The sequence below is a fragment of the Bactrocera tryoni genome, chromosome 1, assembly GCF_016617805.1.
Source record: "Bactrocera tryoni isolate S06 chromosome 1, CSIRO_BtryS06_freeze2, whole genome shotgun sequence".
Classification (NCBI taxonomy): Eukaryota; Metazoa; Arthropoda; class Insecta; order Diptera; family Tephritidae; genus Bactrocera; species Bactrocera tryoni.
In genome coordinates, this window is record NC_052499.1 from 30,979,048 (window position 1) to 30,995,985 (window position 16,938).

General features: G+C 36.4%; 1 protein-coding gene across 6 annotated transcripts in view; it reads right to left on the reverse strand.

The window, feature by feature from the left end:
• The window catches only part of LOC120766805 (homeobox protein prospero), a 101,881-nt gene that overhangs the window by 20,192 nt on the left and 64,751 nt on the right, over nt 1-16,938 (reverse strand). For all 6 annotated transcript variants that reach the window (XM_040092984.1, XM_040092696.1, XM_040092627.1 and 3 more), the window contains exon 3: nt 130-174. The gene's annotated coding sequence lies outside the window, so the exon portion shown is untranslated. The remainder of the gene's footprint in view (nt 1-129; nt 175-16,938) is intronic.

Consider the following 16,938-nt stretch of genomic DNA (forward strand, 5'->3'; position numbering starts at 1 on the left):
GATTCCACAACAGGACATACTCGTATAATACATATATATTAATACAAAGATATGTATGATGTTCGATCGATGAATTCGATAGTTAAATATGTTCATATGTATTTGTATTTGCTTTTGTTGGAAATTTACCACAAACAAAGTGTTATTTATCTCTGCCGTCCATTATAAATCCTCCTGTAAATAGAAAAAGGTAAAATTATGGGTTAGCTATATTCAGAATAAATTGAGCCAGTAAAAAATGAAATACTTAAAGCATATTTTTACTTTATCAAACTAACATATATTGAGTCGATCTAAATTTTTTAACGTCTCTAAAATTAGATTGTTTATACGGAAATATACTATTCTTACAATTTGATTTCTTGTGGAAGTATAAATTTGTTTCTCGAATTCAGTTTATCGCTGACAGAAATTTTTAAAATAACTAATAAGCGCCGATTTCCAAAGCTATTGATTATTGGATATTGTCACTGTTTATGGAAATATACGCCGGCCAAGGTCTGGTTTCAATAAAATATTACAGTTAATGCTTAACATATTTCAGGTGACTTATGCCCGGTACAAGTAGTGTTTTCCAGTTCATTCTTAAGTTATGCTTAAGTACTGAAAATGGGAGACTTTAGCAGTGCTTAAGTAACAGCTGATTTTTGTTTTGAATTGTTTGGAATTTTCAATTATTTGTCAAAAGAAGAATAATAAGAAATAAGAAATAATTTTTTGTGAAAAAATTTGGAATCAGATTGGGATTTCCACCGGTTCAAATAGGTGCTCCGTCTCGCTACAGTCTGCAACAATGCTTAGCTAAAATTTTATTTGGGCACAACTTAAGTATGGACTGTGAAACGGGCATTAAGGTCAGTTCCTTAACTTTTTAAAAAAAAATTTCAACAGATTCCCCTGTATGTGCTTATACCGTGTGTCAAAGCGGATTTTCAATTACCCCAATTTTTTGATGCCTGGAAAACGAAAGATAGGTGTTCGAAACATATATACCCTGCACGCCATATTAGATAGATAAATGTTATGAGGTAATGCACCGCGACCTAGGGTCTATTGTGCCCTATGCCATATTATACGAGTATAATGATTATTCTATGTTGAAAGTTTGATTTTTTGTTATTTGTTTAAGAATTATTATTATCTTAAATTTTGAGCAAATATTGTCACCGTACTCTGTAAATAGATGCCGCGCATTTTTTTGGAAAAGCGAATGAACATTAAAAGGAGAACAAGTCTACTCTTTACTTGAACTCGCTTACAATCAGTGATATTTTTATTATTTTTTTCTCTCTTAAACTCTAATAATCGTGAAACGGTTAGATATACTCGTATTTATTTTTCCTTTCCCTTATAAGGCATTACTCCTAGTTTTAAAGTATATACATTTGGATGTGTGTGTTCAAAAATGTATTTCTCGCTTCTCCCAAATATTGTTCCAATCCATACTTGCACAAAAGACCGCACTCACTGAAGCGATCGTGGTGCGTGCCGCGACGATTGCACACCTGGAGTTAATGTACGAGCACAAGCGCAATACGTCGTGACGGTGGCATGTTTACCAACCTAAGCTAAAATATACCGGTGTGTACTCATTATGTGTCATCTACCAGCATTGTGCGCATAAGAATGATTTCGGCCTGCAGTAAAACGACTTTGGCGCAAGCTGCTTCCTCGCTGGCGGAAGTGGAGGGTAAAGGAGGCGTTAGAGAGTTTCATAAAGTTAGTGGCATGTGGCATATTTGTTTGCACTTCCATAGGTAGAGAAGAACACGTATTTACGAATGCTTGTTGTTCTTGTTATTTGGACGGTAGCTAGTTGTCGATGACAGAGGGTGGAGATCACCTCAGGTGCCGAACGAGCTATTTGTTTATAAATAAGGTATATCGCACTCAGTTTTACAATGACATGTGTTCAATATTTTTCAAAATGAGTTGGAAATTTTAATTATATTTTTTTAAATGATTCATGCTTCCATCAAAGAACGTTATTTTGAATTCCGAACCTCAGTGAGGATTTCGGATCATACGTGTTAATCTTAAAATTAGAAGAAGACAAGAAAACACGTTATCTTCGGGTGCACCGGAGCTAAAAAACTTGATTCCGATCGCCAGTTTGTATGGCAGCTATCTGCGGTTTCGACAAATAAAAAGGTTTTCGACAAATAAAAAGGTTTTTAGGAAGAAAAGTGTGCAAAATTGCAGATCGATATTTCAAAAAATTGAGCGGCTAGTTTGCGTATATACAGACATCTGGACGTAGCTAAATCGACTCAGCTCATCATGCCGATCACTTATGTATGTATATTTATGTATATATTATTGGGCCTTCGATGATTCTCTCTGGGGTTACAAACTTCGTGGAAAAATTAATATACCCTGTTTAGTATATAAAAACTACTCTTAATAATAAGAGTTTATTCTCGTAAGATAACACGTAAAACAGTGTAAGCCTTTATTACAGTTTCATTCGCATATTTTTTTCTTTGTTATACCTGTAATACTCTTGTTCCTATCCAAATATGAAACTTTGTATTTCTGGTAGTTGTATTTGTAAATATAACAATTCTTGGCAAGCGTTTCTATATAATTTAACATCCTTAATATGTTAATAGTTGGATAAAGGCGAAACAGACTGCTAGTATAATAAGGCACTTTGTATCCTCTTACTTGCAGATTCAAGTCGAGCCGGCAGTAGATAATTTCCGCTATGAAGATTTGCAATTACCAATTTGCCACAAACAATGCAAAAGACTTTTATGTTTATGAGAAAAGTTACACCAGTTTGCATTTGGCTAATATTACATCGGCAATAACCTGCCAGCAACAAATACACATATGGGTTGACACATACATACATACATACATATTTATTAACAAATCCTTGGAGTTAGAAAATATCATGAAGTAATAATGGCTAGTGCCGTTAAGAGTAAGACGTCGAAGCCAGAAGTTGCTCGTATAATATCCTAAGAAGGAAAGTTGGAGACCAGTGATGACAAAAGTTTGCGATAAAGTTGAAATTTAAAGACAATTATGAACAATCGTATAGGTATTAATAAAAGGTATTATACTCTAAGTGTCCTATTGTATATTTCTACGCCCTTGTGGCTTTTGATCTCAAACTCAGCTTGTGTTAAGTAGGAAAAACTCGTTTTTTTTTTAATCCTCGCGAATCCTAATGTATTTGTTGAAAAGCTTTGGCTTTTGGGGCTAGATGCCAAAACTGTAGTATATGCCTTGCGTATATTTTGCACACATATGTACTATATGTAAGTTCAAGCAAATTACACATATATACACATATATATGTACTATCTATAAGTTACCTGTAATATAGGGAAAATCTCAATTACTTTTAGTCACAACTATTCCATTCAAATACGCCCCAGAAATAAAATACATTTAATGAAAAACAAGTAACGAAGAGCTGAGTTCAGGTATAACTGAGCATTTCATACTCATGCAACTTATTAAAGTCAGGGAATCAGCTTCAGGTACATAAGGCTGGTTAGCTGTATGGGCCTAGGGCGAGTTTTCACCCGATTTTATTTTTTTATGAATAAAGATGCACCGTTAACACGCTTTCTCATTTTATTAAGATAACTCACATATTGGCCGATATATGCGATATAAAGCCACCCGGAAGTTCGAAAATCTTTATATTAGATATATGGGAGATAAGGAAAGTATTGGTCCAATTCAACCTATTTTTGACATACAGACATATCATTGTCATAGAAGGATTGTCCCTGATTCTCAATTATATATCTCTCACATAGACCGACATTTTCTGTAAAATTCAATTATAAGCGCTGAGTCCAAATATTCAGTACCTAGTGACTTAAACAGTTTTGGTTAATTTTGAGCAATTTTTAGTCACAAGGTGGCACACCTCAATACACTATTCGTGCAAAGTTTTGGAATATAAAATGGTATTATATGAGAAGTGGGTGTGGTTGTAGTCCGATTTCGCCCATTTTTGCAGCGTTACAAAGGAAAAATTTGTTTAAAATCGGTCGTTGGTCGGAGGTTCTCGACCCCTAAAAGAGGGTGTTGCCACGCTCATCGTCCACGGCTCCTTTAACGCCCTGTCATACCATCTCGGAGGTAAAATTTACGAACTCATCCTCACTTTTTTGTCAAAACGTGTATCTCAATTTTTACTTAAGTTACATCTTGCAAAGACAGACGGATGGACGGATGGATAGTCACCCGGAATTCCACTCGTCTTATCATCCTGATTATCTACATATACATACATATGTATATATAACCATATACCTTTATCGATTAGTTTTAGGTGATACAAACAACAGTTAGGTGAACAAAACTACTATACTCTGTAGCAGCATGTTGTAAGAGTATAGTTATTAATAACACTTAAATTCTTCGAGTGTCAGGTCAGCTCGATCTAAATAATTTTAACGGAATTTAAAGTTACTGGACCCGAACGCCAATCACCATAGAGTTCCTTATATGAAAAATGCAAAGGAAAACACATACATACACTCATGAATAACATTTTTTTATATGGAATCAGCTGGCACATAACCTGTCTTCCGCTTTAAACACCCAGTTCACTGCACGTGTGTGTACCTATGTACATACACACATTTGTACATAGTAAGTGTGGAGGAGGCTTGTGGTACAACCGTTCTGAACATTGCGCTGATGGCACTCTCCCTCTTCCTCAATGTTATATTGCACTTTGTTGAGTAACACATGTCAAAGCAATATGAAAAATACATATGCATGTATGTATGTATGGCAATTATGGCAGGTTTTGGCTTTGGTTTTATATACTTCTATCTGCTATCATAGCCAAAAAACAATGTGATTTTCACTGTGGTATAATATTAAATATTATAATCCACTAAAAGTTCTTGAGGCTCATATATGTACATACATAAATGGCCGAGGAATGCACTCGAGAAAGCGAGCGTTGAAACAATTGTGTTGGAAATGTTCGTTACAAAGATCTGTCGCACTAAATTCACGATAATAATCATTAGTGGTGCCTTACTGTTCCGCTGAGTGACTTGTAACGGCTAAAAGTCAAAAACTTCGGTGCGTTCTTTGTTGGTGCTGGAATACCGTCGATAATTTCCCAGAGCGTCTTAAAGACGTTACGTTTGGTGGTGGTTATGGTAAAACCACTTCACTAAGTAGCAGCAGCGCTGCCTAAGGTGGTGGTGGCTTGTATTATGTACGACTTGATGGTATATGATTATTGGATTGTAAGTAACAAGAAACATATGGCAGGGGACTCTACGAATATCACCTGGAAAATTATCACGTTTATAGTCAAGCATAGGAATGTAAGTACCATGGCATACATTTTCATAGAAACACATGTTCGGATGTAACTATGTGCTCATATATGTATGTATGTATAAAGTTCAATAACATGCAATCCCTCTATTTGAACTTTTCGTTTTCTTTGAAAAAATTAATTTCCCGATTAAATACATATACTCACTACGTAGGTTGCCTTTTATATTCCGGGATTTGCCAACACTAGTATCTACGTCAATAAAGAAGAGGAAGAAGTGCTGCAAACTGGAAACTCACATTCTTGAAGTGTGACATTTTTGATGGTATGCATACTCAGAGCGTTTTGACATACGAGCGCTTTTTGTGTTGTTTACAGTAACTTAAGATATTCTTCTCCACAAAAAATTTAAGAAATTAATTAAATTTTTGACGCTGAAGCCCCAATGTTTATCGATGGTATGGTGATTTCGATCGAAGTCGTACATCATTCCAAGACGAATTTCAGGAAGGTCGTCCAAAATTAGTTAGTGTTCCGGAAACTATTGATGCTGTGCACATACTAATATTGTCAGATCGTAATGTTATTTATTAATGATGTGTTGTGAGATAGAGACAACTATAGGTATAGGCATGGCTGGTCTCACAGCATTCTTTCAATATTTCAATAACATTTGATTGTAAAAAACTTTGTTCACTTTGGATCCCCAACAATTTGTCGATTGCTCAAAAAAAGGCTCTTGTCGATTGGTCGGAACAAATTTTAAACCATTCGATGGCTATGCTTCGAAACACGTCTGTGAAATTGCAAGAGATGATAAAAAGTGGATTTACGCCTATGCCCTCCAAAGTAAAGATCAGTCGGCTGCATGGGTATTTCAAGATGAGCCGAACCCAACAAAAGTTATTTGTGCATAAAGCACTTCGAAGCTAATGGTTGCCTGGATATATCGCAACCATACCACTAGAATAACGCAGAAATATCCAAAAATTATTTCAGTAATTATAATTATCTTACCAAAAAATATTTTAAAAATTTAAACCATAATTAATTATTTAGAGTTTCAAATTTGGAATTATAAATATTTTAATAAAATAACTAGCAACGGCCTTAAAAGCTTTGAATTCAAATATATTAAATAGATAAAGACCAATGCAAACAACTCAATAAGAACATAATTGGTGTTCGCAACCACTTGAAAAGGTCCTGATCGCATTCCCGACGAACATCTTTTCTCGATCAAGTGATCAGCTCTAAGCATGCTTCACATAAAGTTCAATAATTTTAGCTGCCGTATATAATTATACATTAATTTGTTACTGAATTAGGAAGGGCAGCCACTTGACTTAATTCTTACTTCAATGTTCTTCTTATTGATATTATCAAAAAAAATATCAAAAATGTGTCGGTAAATTTTTATTACTTTAGCAAACCACATAATAAGGCGAACCTGTTCGAAGTTTTATTTTCCTTAGGTCATGGAACTGTTTTTAAAATACATAGCAGTATCAAGTTGTAAAAACCTTTGGTTGTACCAGAGCACAAATACATACTTACAAGAACTTGATTTTAATCGGTTAGTTTGTATGGCAGCTATATGCTATAGTGGTACGATATCAGTGTTTCCGGCGAATGAGCAGCTTCTTAGGAAGGAAAGGACGGGTGAAGATTTCAGATTGATATCTCAATAACTGTAGGACTAGTTCACATAAATACAGACATACGAACGTAGCTAAATCGACTCAGCTCGTCATGCCGATTACTTATGTACATATGTAATATAGGGTCTTCGAAGACTCTTTTTGGGGTACAAACTTCGTGGTAAAATTAATATACCTTTTCAGGGAATAAGAAATATGTATTATGGTTGTTGAAAATAACTCAAATATGTCTCAGGTCAAGTAAATATATAGAATTTAGTTTAATTGATTCTCTCATCCATAATTAAATTGCCACTTTTTGTAGATTGTTTATGATTCTTCGAAATTACTGATTAAAAGGCATTTGACTAAGTCTGAACAATGAGTATAGATGTATATGTGTGCATATGCATTAACTGATACAAATATGTTTAAGGCTCCAAATTAATTGCAGAAAAGCGTTTTTAACGAATGCTTTGCGTGTCCACTGGATCGATAGGCAAGCAAGTTATATCCATAGCCCACGATACGAACATTTATACCACAGACGAAAGTATACCATCGCAAATTGCTCACTAGCTATTCATCACCGCTAAGCCACTGCACTTAAGTTCCACTACATGGCCCTGTCATGTCTCCATATATTTACTCACACAGAGGTACATGTGCATGCACATGAAATTTTATTAAAAAGTAAACTAAAACGTATTTGTTGCGACTTCGTGCCGTCCATCGCGATCAATGCATAAAATATGATCCGGTAAAATAACACGACAAGGACAAAGAATTAAAATCTACAAAAAAGTAAAATATGATGTGTGTAAAAGGCAATCATAATATGCATCTAGTAGACACATTTGAGTAATTTCCGCTGCTTCGTATATGTAGAAACAACAATAATAACAAAAGGAAAATAAAAGCAAAAAAAATATATAATAATAAAAGAATATTAGCATTACTACAATGAAAATGGTTTCAATACTTTTCGAGCAAATGGAAAGATATCTAGATGAACAGATATGGATGTCAATACATTTGCATACAACGGCTGCTCCACTATAAGGCCCAAGGTATAGATAGGGCTGGTAAGTTTGGCATGTTTTGTGTGGGTATGCTATGACTTAGTTTCCATCCTTCGCGTATAGACTTGCACATAAGGTGCGATTACATTGGCTCACTCACTCACATGATATGTGACAACAGCAATAACAACGATAAATGATAGAAAAAAGTGGGGGCAATTTTATAGATGGCGACTCACGAGTACACTTATCTATACGCGTATCGTGATAGTTAGTTTTATATATAAACATTAGTGGTCACATACTCGTATGATATATAGTCTTTATGGCGGTGAAGAAAAGCCAGAGCGCCTAAATATATGTTAGCAGTTTATTGGACGGCGAGGTATGAGTTGCTTTCGTTGTCTCCAATGTGGGCGCTATCTAATCAAAAGTAAACAAAAATGCACATATGTCCATATCGCTATATTGACGTCTGCATACTAATATAGGGTAGGAGCCGCTGATAAATGCCAGAAAAATGTTGGTAAAAAGGAATTAGACTAAGTGCACCCAGGCCGATTTATTCAGCCATAGAACAACCTAACATCCCACCATCACTATAGCTAGTCAACGCTATGAAAATATTAAGGCACGGATCACTCAGTGAAGAGGAAGGGCAGGGAAATACATATATCTAATGGCTTAACACACACACGGGCAAGTGTAAAAACGCCATCGGACAAGAAGGGTGAAATACCTTTTATATCCATACTACTATCAAGAGTTAGGCATGCTGAAGTGCCCATATGGTAAAAAATTGTCGTGTCCAATGGAACTCATATTTAATTGTTCTTAGTAAAGACAACAAAATGCAGAGATAGGCATGGTACATTGTTATCGCAAACGTGTGCTCAAATGCAATAGAGCAGATTTACTCGTAAAATGTTGCCGACAATATATCTTATCTTTGCTCCATAGTCTACAAATAAGCTGACTTATTTTTCAAAAAGTTCTGAGGGTTATATCACATTTAGTCAGAACTGTTCCGAAAAATTATTGATTTTCGATTAGTTTTGATTTCTGTCAAAAGTTTTTTACGAAAAACACTTTTTGTTCGAATAATGTTTTGGGGGATGTGGGTGAGAAATTGTAATAATTCTGTTTCTACCCAACTTATTAGAGTTTCACTTTTTTTGACTTTTCAAATCAACTTTTTATTTTAACAGCTCCGCGTATAACAATTACATAATATACATAAAATGTGTCTTAATATTTCACAGTTTAAGAGTTTATTGCTGTAATATTAAGTAATATTCTCAACGCAAATAAAAGAAACAGTAAGTGGGTGTATCAAAAATAAACACATTAAATTGTCCAGTCTTACTCTAATTTTACTTCTTTAAATAATAATACATATCGATATAAACGACTTACTCCCACTTGGTTGCGCATACATATGTTCTAGCAATTAACATTTAACACGGCATTTCCTTACGGAGGACGACGTCTGCGGTGTTAAATATTAATACACCCACGGAATGTTGAGCCATAATAACTTTGTCATATTTATTTGGAGTAACGGCGGTGAGGGTGGTGAATGGGTGTAGGGTGTGTGTGGGCGCTGAGAACACTTAGATTGGCTCACTCATATGTATATTTGTGGTACTCGTTGCATTCTATAGTATTGACTTTTGGGGTGAGAAGATCGGGACGACTAGGAAAATGTTAAAAATTGTTTTATGTCATGTCTCGGATAATTATTATTGTTGCTGTAGCTATTCGCGCTCGTGCCGTTGTTGTTTGAACTTTGGCGTCACATTTGCGACGCCTTGATGATATGTACGTGTGGTGGAGCTATGTCGGCACTTTGGGACATTTTATGGATAAATCCATATGTACATCAATTTATTGTGGAAAGTGCACATATGTATGTATATGGTCACATGGGGCAGTTATTAATACCACTTTATCGGCTAGCACAGATCTCTTCGTACTTGCAATTTTCTCTTTATTTAAGTACCAAGGCTTCTGCCTGCATATTTCCGCCAAATTGCTGCATTCGTTTGGGCCACAAATGTTGATAACAACACATTGAAATATTTTCGTATCGCATGTCTGCGCTTTGTCGACATATCCTTTCTAAATAATAGCAAACTTGCTCACTTATAGTATGTCTTTGGTCTTCAAGAACTCGCTCTCACCAGTGCTGTGTCAATACTTCACAAAAATTTTTCAACTGCTGAAACAAGCGCTCATGACTCAGCCCATTAAAAAGAGTGTCGTTCATTCATTTGCATGAATAATATTAAAATTTTCAATTAAATTACGAGCAGTACTTGTAATGTGCGACAGGCGAAGCATAGCCGGAGCTGAGTGCTTACAATGCGTGGCATCTAAACTATTGATCGTATGTTTAAAAGTTTCTTCCTAAAAGCGCGTGCCCCTCAATAATAAAGGCAAGTTTCGATTATAGCAGTGTCATGAAAAGTTCTAAGCAAAAAAGTGATATCCCTTAGCTTGGCATTAAGACGACCGAAACTCGTGGGGGCGGAAGCTCGGCCACACATTTAGAAACGGCCCCAAATTATTGTTATTGTACAAACAAAATGCGTGTATAAACAAATTAATATAATTCGCAAATGTGAGAGACAGATTGTATCAAATCACTTAATACGAATTTATTACAAATATCCATACTGTTATACTGTTAATGCCTTACAGTATTTTTTATTTGTCTGTATGACTCGACATGCCCAAGTAGGTGCTCGGTCGGTCGGTGTTGTAGTTTACGCTGGAAGTCAAGGAACATCTTCATTGAACAGATGAGCCTCTAATACAACCATGCTTATATATGTATATTTATAAAGTTGAATGTATGTATATAGGCAAATGTATGTATGTGTGATGGAGCGTTTGGTCAGAGTGCCAGACTGTGTGCTGCATCAACACCAAAGTGTACAAAACAAATTGACTTGAAAATTGAATTAAATTGATTTCACTGCTCGCCAACTAATAAAGAAACAACACCAATGGGGCAATCGCACCAGACTGGGTTTGCAGCTCGGCCTTTACATAGCAATTGTACTGCAGTGCGACGTTGCCACGTAAAGTGGATCCGTATGTTTCATAAAACTTCCCTAACTCTTATTTTTGCTTTTTTTCTCCTATGTACTTTAGTTTGGATGTAAGTCTTTGTTCTGCCCCATACAATAATGGTATTTACAGTTAAAAGGGGTGTGGTGCGGTAGAGCGTAATTGGAAAAGTGCGGCCGTCTTGCGTAGCTTATGCTTGTAAAGATGCAGTGACGCTATAAAAGCTTAGTTGCGGGGAAAGAGGCGTTACTAAAGAAAGAAATGTTGGTGAACTATTTAAATTGCATTCAAAGAAATTGCATTCTTCCAATTCAATTAATTTATTATCTTCTTGTTTGGTTTAACAAATATATTTATGCCTCAAGTTGATCACATATTAGTGACTGCTATTACATTGAGTATGTACATGTATGTACATATTCCACATATATAAGTATAGTAATATTTTTAAAATACATTTACTTGAACCTCTAAAGTTAAGTTATTGGGTTGTTCAGTAAATAATTTCATTTGAAGACAACAGCTGCTCTCATTGAACTTTTTCACAGCCAACTTCACACTTAACCGCTTCAAAAAGGGTAATTAAAGGTAAAATTATTTGATGTGCTCATAGAAGATGTGTAGACCGAACGGCAATGCCAATATTAGTTTGTAAATTTTTGTTCCCGCAATTTCGACCTTGAGGATGTATTACGTCCTGGAAGGACTCTTGAAGCCGATGTGGGTAAAATAAAGTCATCGAAGAACAACTTGAGAGATTGCTGAAAGAATAAGTTTGTCTAACACGACCGTTCATAAGCACATGAAGCATCTAGGGTTAATTTCGAAGCTTGCTTTGTCGCATTAACGTGATACATTTTGAAACGCATTTTGGACGACCCAATACGTCCAAAATCTTGGAATATGGTTGAAAGAAATGCGTTCCAATAATGTAAGCAAGTAAGTAATGTAATAGCAATTATTCAAAACAGTTATACACATTTTCAAACAACAGAACAATGCCCGGGAAAGTCGAGCAATAAGTTCATCTTTGTCCATCATAGGAACTGAATATTTCGGGAATTAGTTCAAGAAAACTGTTTGTAAGTTTATAAATTAGTTTATATTCGCCTAAGGTTAGATAATATCACTGCAATAGTGTTCAACTGCATTCCTGGAAGCTTGGATCACTGCGTCAGAGGCTGCTACTGACGACTTTTTCGCTGCTGACGTACCGACGATGGATATATGATTGGGGAGAAGTCGCTGGAGAAGAGACGGTGTCATTTTCACGGATGAGTCGAAGCTAGCAGGGTAGCTTGAAGAGGGAGTTTTCTGTAATGTTTATCAGGCAGAAGTGGGTGCTATTAAGGTAGCGGTAGACATGCTGTTACGAAGAACAGCCGCTTTCAGCAGAGCGGCAATACTAACGCTCAGCTCGGTAACTGTGCGCTTAAAGCTAGTCAAGAAGCAACTGGACCGAATTGGATCTTCATTGGTATCTTGCGTTCAAGCACTGGACCAACGGACCAAGCGTGCGCTTAGCACGACGACTTGCTCCTGTACGAATGCAAGATCCTTTTGGCCCAGCGGTTTAAAATCGTCGAAGCTTTTAAAGCGTGGTTATCACATTATTTAAGAAATTAAATGACAGATAAAAACAAATATTCACAATTCCGCCATTCTGTTCCGAAAAGTTTATTCTAATTCGATATTCTGTTCCACTTACTAAATGGGGTGTACCGTTTAAATGCTCTAAACTGATTATTTCCTTAGATTTTTATTGCGAAAGATAATAGAGGAAGTAAACTAGCATGATTGCTGCATTAGTGGTTGGTTAAATCAATTAAGTACAATCTGCACATTGCATCCTCCTCTTCAGTTCGCGATCGCGATCGCGACTGCTGTAAGCAGCTGTCAGACAGCATTGATAACTCTTCACATGCAGCATATCTTTGAGTTGACTTTAGAACTAGTTGATTTATGAATTATGACAAAACATCAACATCGCCACCAACAGTAAACACCCTCCATGCAAGCGATTCGACCATCACCACCGACTACCGCTTAGAGGGCTGCTAGCATAAGCAACAAGCAGCAGTAACTGCCGGATATGCTAATAGAGGCACAACAAGTAAAAGAGAACCACAAAATAATTCCTAAAGCGGACAAGGAGGGGGTGATATGGTGATCACATAATCGCAAGAGCTGCAGCCCATTGGAAAATAGAGAAACAATAAACAAATACGCAGATTTAACACTTCTTGTCAGATGTTGATTGTTGCGTGAAACCCCTTCGCTTGTGTGGAACTGCTATGTGTGTCAACTAAGGAAATAAATAGGCTGTCAGACCTTTGATTATTCGACACTTTTGTGTGCAGAACGCATAATCAAATGGAAACACATGCATACATATGTATATACATATATCTCATGACATTTGCTTGTGGCAGCTTGTGTGCAGCAGCAGCCTGCGACCAAAGAGAAAAGGAACCAATTTTCAAATACGGAACTGCCACATACACGAAGTACACATACATACATATTATCACTATAAATGTTTAGGCAAGTGCATTTTATTTTATGCAGTTATTATTTTTTTAGCGCCCGCAGTTCACATGCAACGTCCGTATATGTATGGCGGTTTCATGTGCTATTTTGCCTCAATCTATTCTATTTATGACATAACCGTTGTCTTTAGACTCGATTTCGGCTTGATAAGAGTGGGAAATTCGCCGTTTTACTTCTTGGTTTCTGCGCTGCAGCCGAACGGACCAGCATGGACCAGGCTGCGCACTGCTGCCATAGTCAAATTAGTTCAATCATCTTGCTGAACTAGAGCACTTTTTTTATCTTTGCTACATATCTGACACTATTGCATGCAATTGCGGGAAACACTGTGGGAATGGTCATTGCAACAGCAGCCGCTTTAAATAATACTGCTGGTCGCTTTGGCTTAGGTGCTTTCGAAGAAGTTGTGGTGTGCGGAAGAGGGAAGGGCGCAAAAAGGAAATTTAGATTCGACAGAAAGAGGAAATTAATAAAAATAAATATGCATATAGTTATGTAAGTATGCGTAAGGGTAAACGTTGGCCTGAGAACTAAAATGATCAAGGCAATTTTATGTGGGAGCTGGTAAGACACGCAGCCTTACTTTTACACTGGGAATATCAGGGCGACAAGTACTTTTTGTTGGTGGTTAGTAAGGGGTGCGGGTGCACCAGTTTATGTTAAACCATTTGCGCGCAGTAAAAATAAGCGAGAAAAGTGTAGTGTCTTTATGGACAGCAGCGTAGTAATCTACTGAAAATACCTGCAATAAAGGGCTACTAGCAACCTGGTGGTACATTATGATATGCATTCAGCACGACCTTGCAGGAGGAAGTGGACTTCCTAATAGCTTCAAAAGAAATCGAATAGGTTCCGGCGCAGGTATTTAAGTATGATATGCAGTAACCCATATATTCCTCTGAAATTCTATATAAAATGCCATGTTAAAGGCCGTTATGTGAACCAAAGTGAGGTGAAGAAAGATTAATGTACATACCATAAAAGGCAGATGCTTGAAAATAATTCTTCCGAAATAATAATGTTAGATATCTACTATGATGCGAAACCTTATTTCTAAGGTTTAAGAGCTTTATAAAATTGTCCTCTTTCTCTTTTTGATCGATATTATAGTCATGAAAGGAAATCGTAACCATGTTGATGGCTCAAGTGCAATTAAATTCCATGCCAAATATAAATAATGCATATGGAAGTGGTTCGCTGCCCGATCATGTCGATCATGTCGATCATTTTATCCACTTATTCACACAAGGAAACAAACTTTTTAATGGTTAATAAGAACAAAGTGGCTGTGTACCAAATTTAAATATAAACATACATACATATATGTATGTACAAGAATATATGATTGCAAGCACAGAGGTAGACATATACTTATAAGGTACACCCAAATACATACAGATAAGAGTCCACTTGTGCTTATGGCAGCAATACACCAGCAAACAAGGACTTAATGAATGCTTCCGGTGCTAAAGCAACAACAGAAAAACCTATTAAGAACAAATCGACGTGACAGTTACATATATATATACACATACATATGTATTAACTGACTAACTCTCTTTTGCTCAGGCAATTTTAGTGTTTTCTTAATTGTTCGCCTTGACTGCCAATTGTCGAGCCAAGTAGTGAATCGAATAGTGGGCAAATCGATGATTTTCCTTACGAGTTTTTATACTTTTGTAACATCTTGCCACAGAGTACAATAGTTTTGTTCACCTAACGGTTGTTTTATAACCTAAAAATAATCGACTTAGAGTAAGAAATAAATGATTGGGATGTTGAGGCGAGTTGAATTCTATGTGACTGCCCATCTGCAAGACCGTTCGTCCGTCTGTAAAAGCGATAACTTGAGTAAAAATAGTACTTTAATGACACATGGTACACGTGTTTCCTGGCGAAAAAAAGTGAGAACGAGTTCGCTCCACGCTCCAAGCTCCATATAAAGCACAATAAGTAAGCACTAAATTCAGATATAGAAGTGTAATTTGGTACAGGGGATCGCATTAGCAAGGCGCACTTATACACTAAAAATTTTGAAAAAGTGGCCCACCTCTGATGGGATCAATGTACATATCTCCCGAACTATTTAAATTAATATAAGCACAATCGCTCAAGATAAATCCTGTAAGAACTGTGAAAATGCTTGAAATCGGATCATAACTCCGCTAACTCCCCATATAACAGTAATGTTAAAAACTAGCAAAAGCGCAATAAATCAATAACTAAGTAAATACGATAGAGACTTTAAATTTTATTCTGAAGTTGGTATGGGAACCTTTAAAGGAGCCGTGATTACAATTGTACAATGAGCATGGCACCGCGTTTCTTTTGGTGAAATAACATATTTCGTTACCTACCTTCTTTTTAAATTACGTTTGATTCCTTCGCATTTCTTTTTACAAATCAAGAAGCAATTAATATTACGAGATAAAACTTTGACAAATCTGTTCAAGCCCATATGTCCCGAATATGTGGACCCTAGTGCCTTTAACTGACTTTTTACTGAAAATATCGGTCAATGTGTTAGATATATGTATGTATAATTGAAATTTGAAGATAATCCTTTCCTGTGTTATTAGTGGGTTGAATTTGGTCAATAATTTTCTAAGCCCCCATATACCTAATATAAAGGCTTATGAACTTCCGAGTGACTTTGTACCGCATATAACGGCCAATGTCAGTTATCTTAATACAATTGAGAGAACGTGTTTTCTAATAATGATACATATAATATTTGTGCTTAGAATTACTAAAATGGGTGAAAACATGTTCAAGGCAAGTTTAACAAGCCTTATAGACACTCGAAGTGTAACCAATTAAAAAAGCCATAAATTCGGCTTGGAAAATTAGTTTTATTTATTTTAAAGTACAAAATGTGTGAAAATAATCATAAATTCAGGACCAATTCATTTTTGCTCCATATGACCACCTTTTGCCTTAACTATGGCCTTGAGACGGTCAAAAAACGAATCGCAAGCTGCCCGAATGTGACTTGCCGGTATTTTGGCCCACTCACGGACAATGGCTTTCTTCAGCATCTCGAGACTGGTGTATTTTCTACTTCGGATCTTGCTCTCCAAAATGGCCTAGAGAAAAATTTTTTCGTCAGAAAACGCAATGTTCGGAATTTGACCGCTTTCGTCCATTCTCTCAAGTCTTACTTGTTGCTGCTTCGGTGTGAGATCATAGGCCTTTTGGAACTTGTAAGGTTTGACCTCGAGCTCATTTTTCAATATGCGTCGGATGCTGCGGTCGGATATTTTCAGTTCTTTAGCCATTTTATTGGCATTTCGCTCAAGTCGCTTCTTCACTTTCCGAACTATCTCACGTGACGTTGCAGTCTTTTGATGACCACCTCCATGGCGTTTTGCGATGCTAC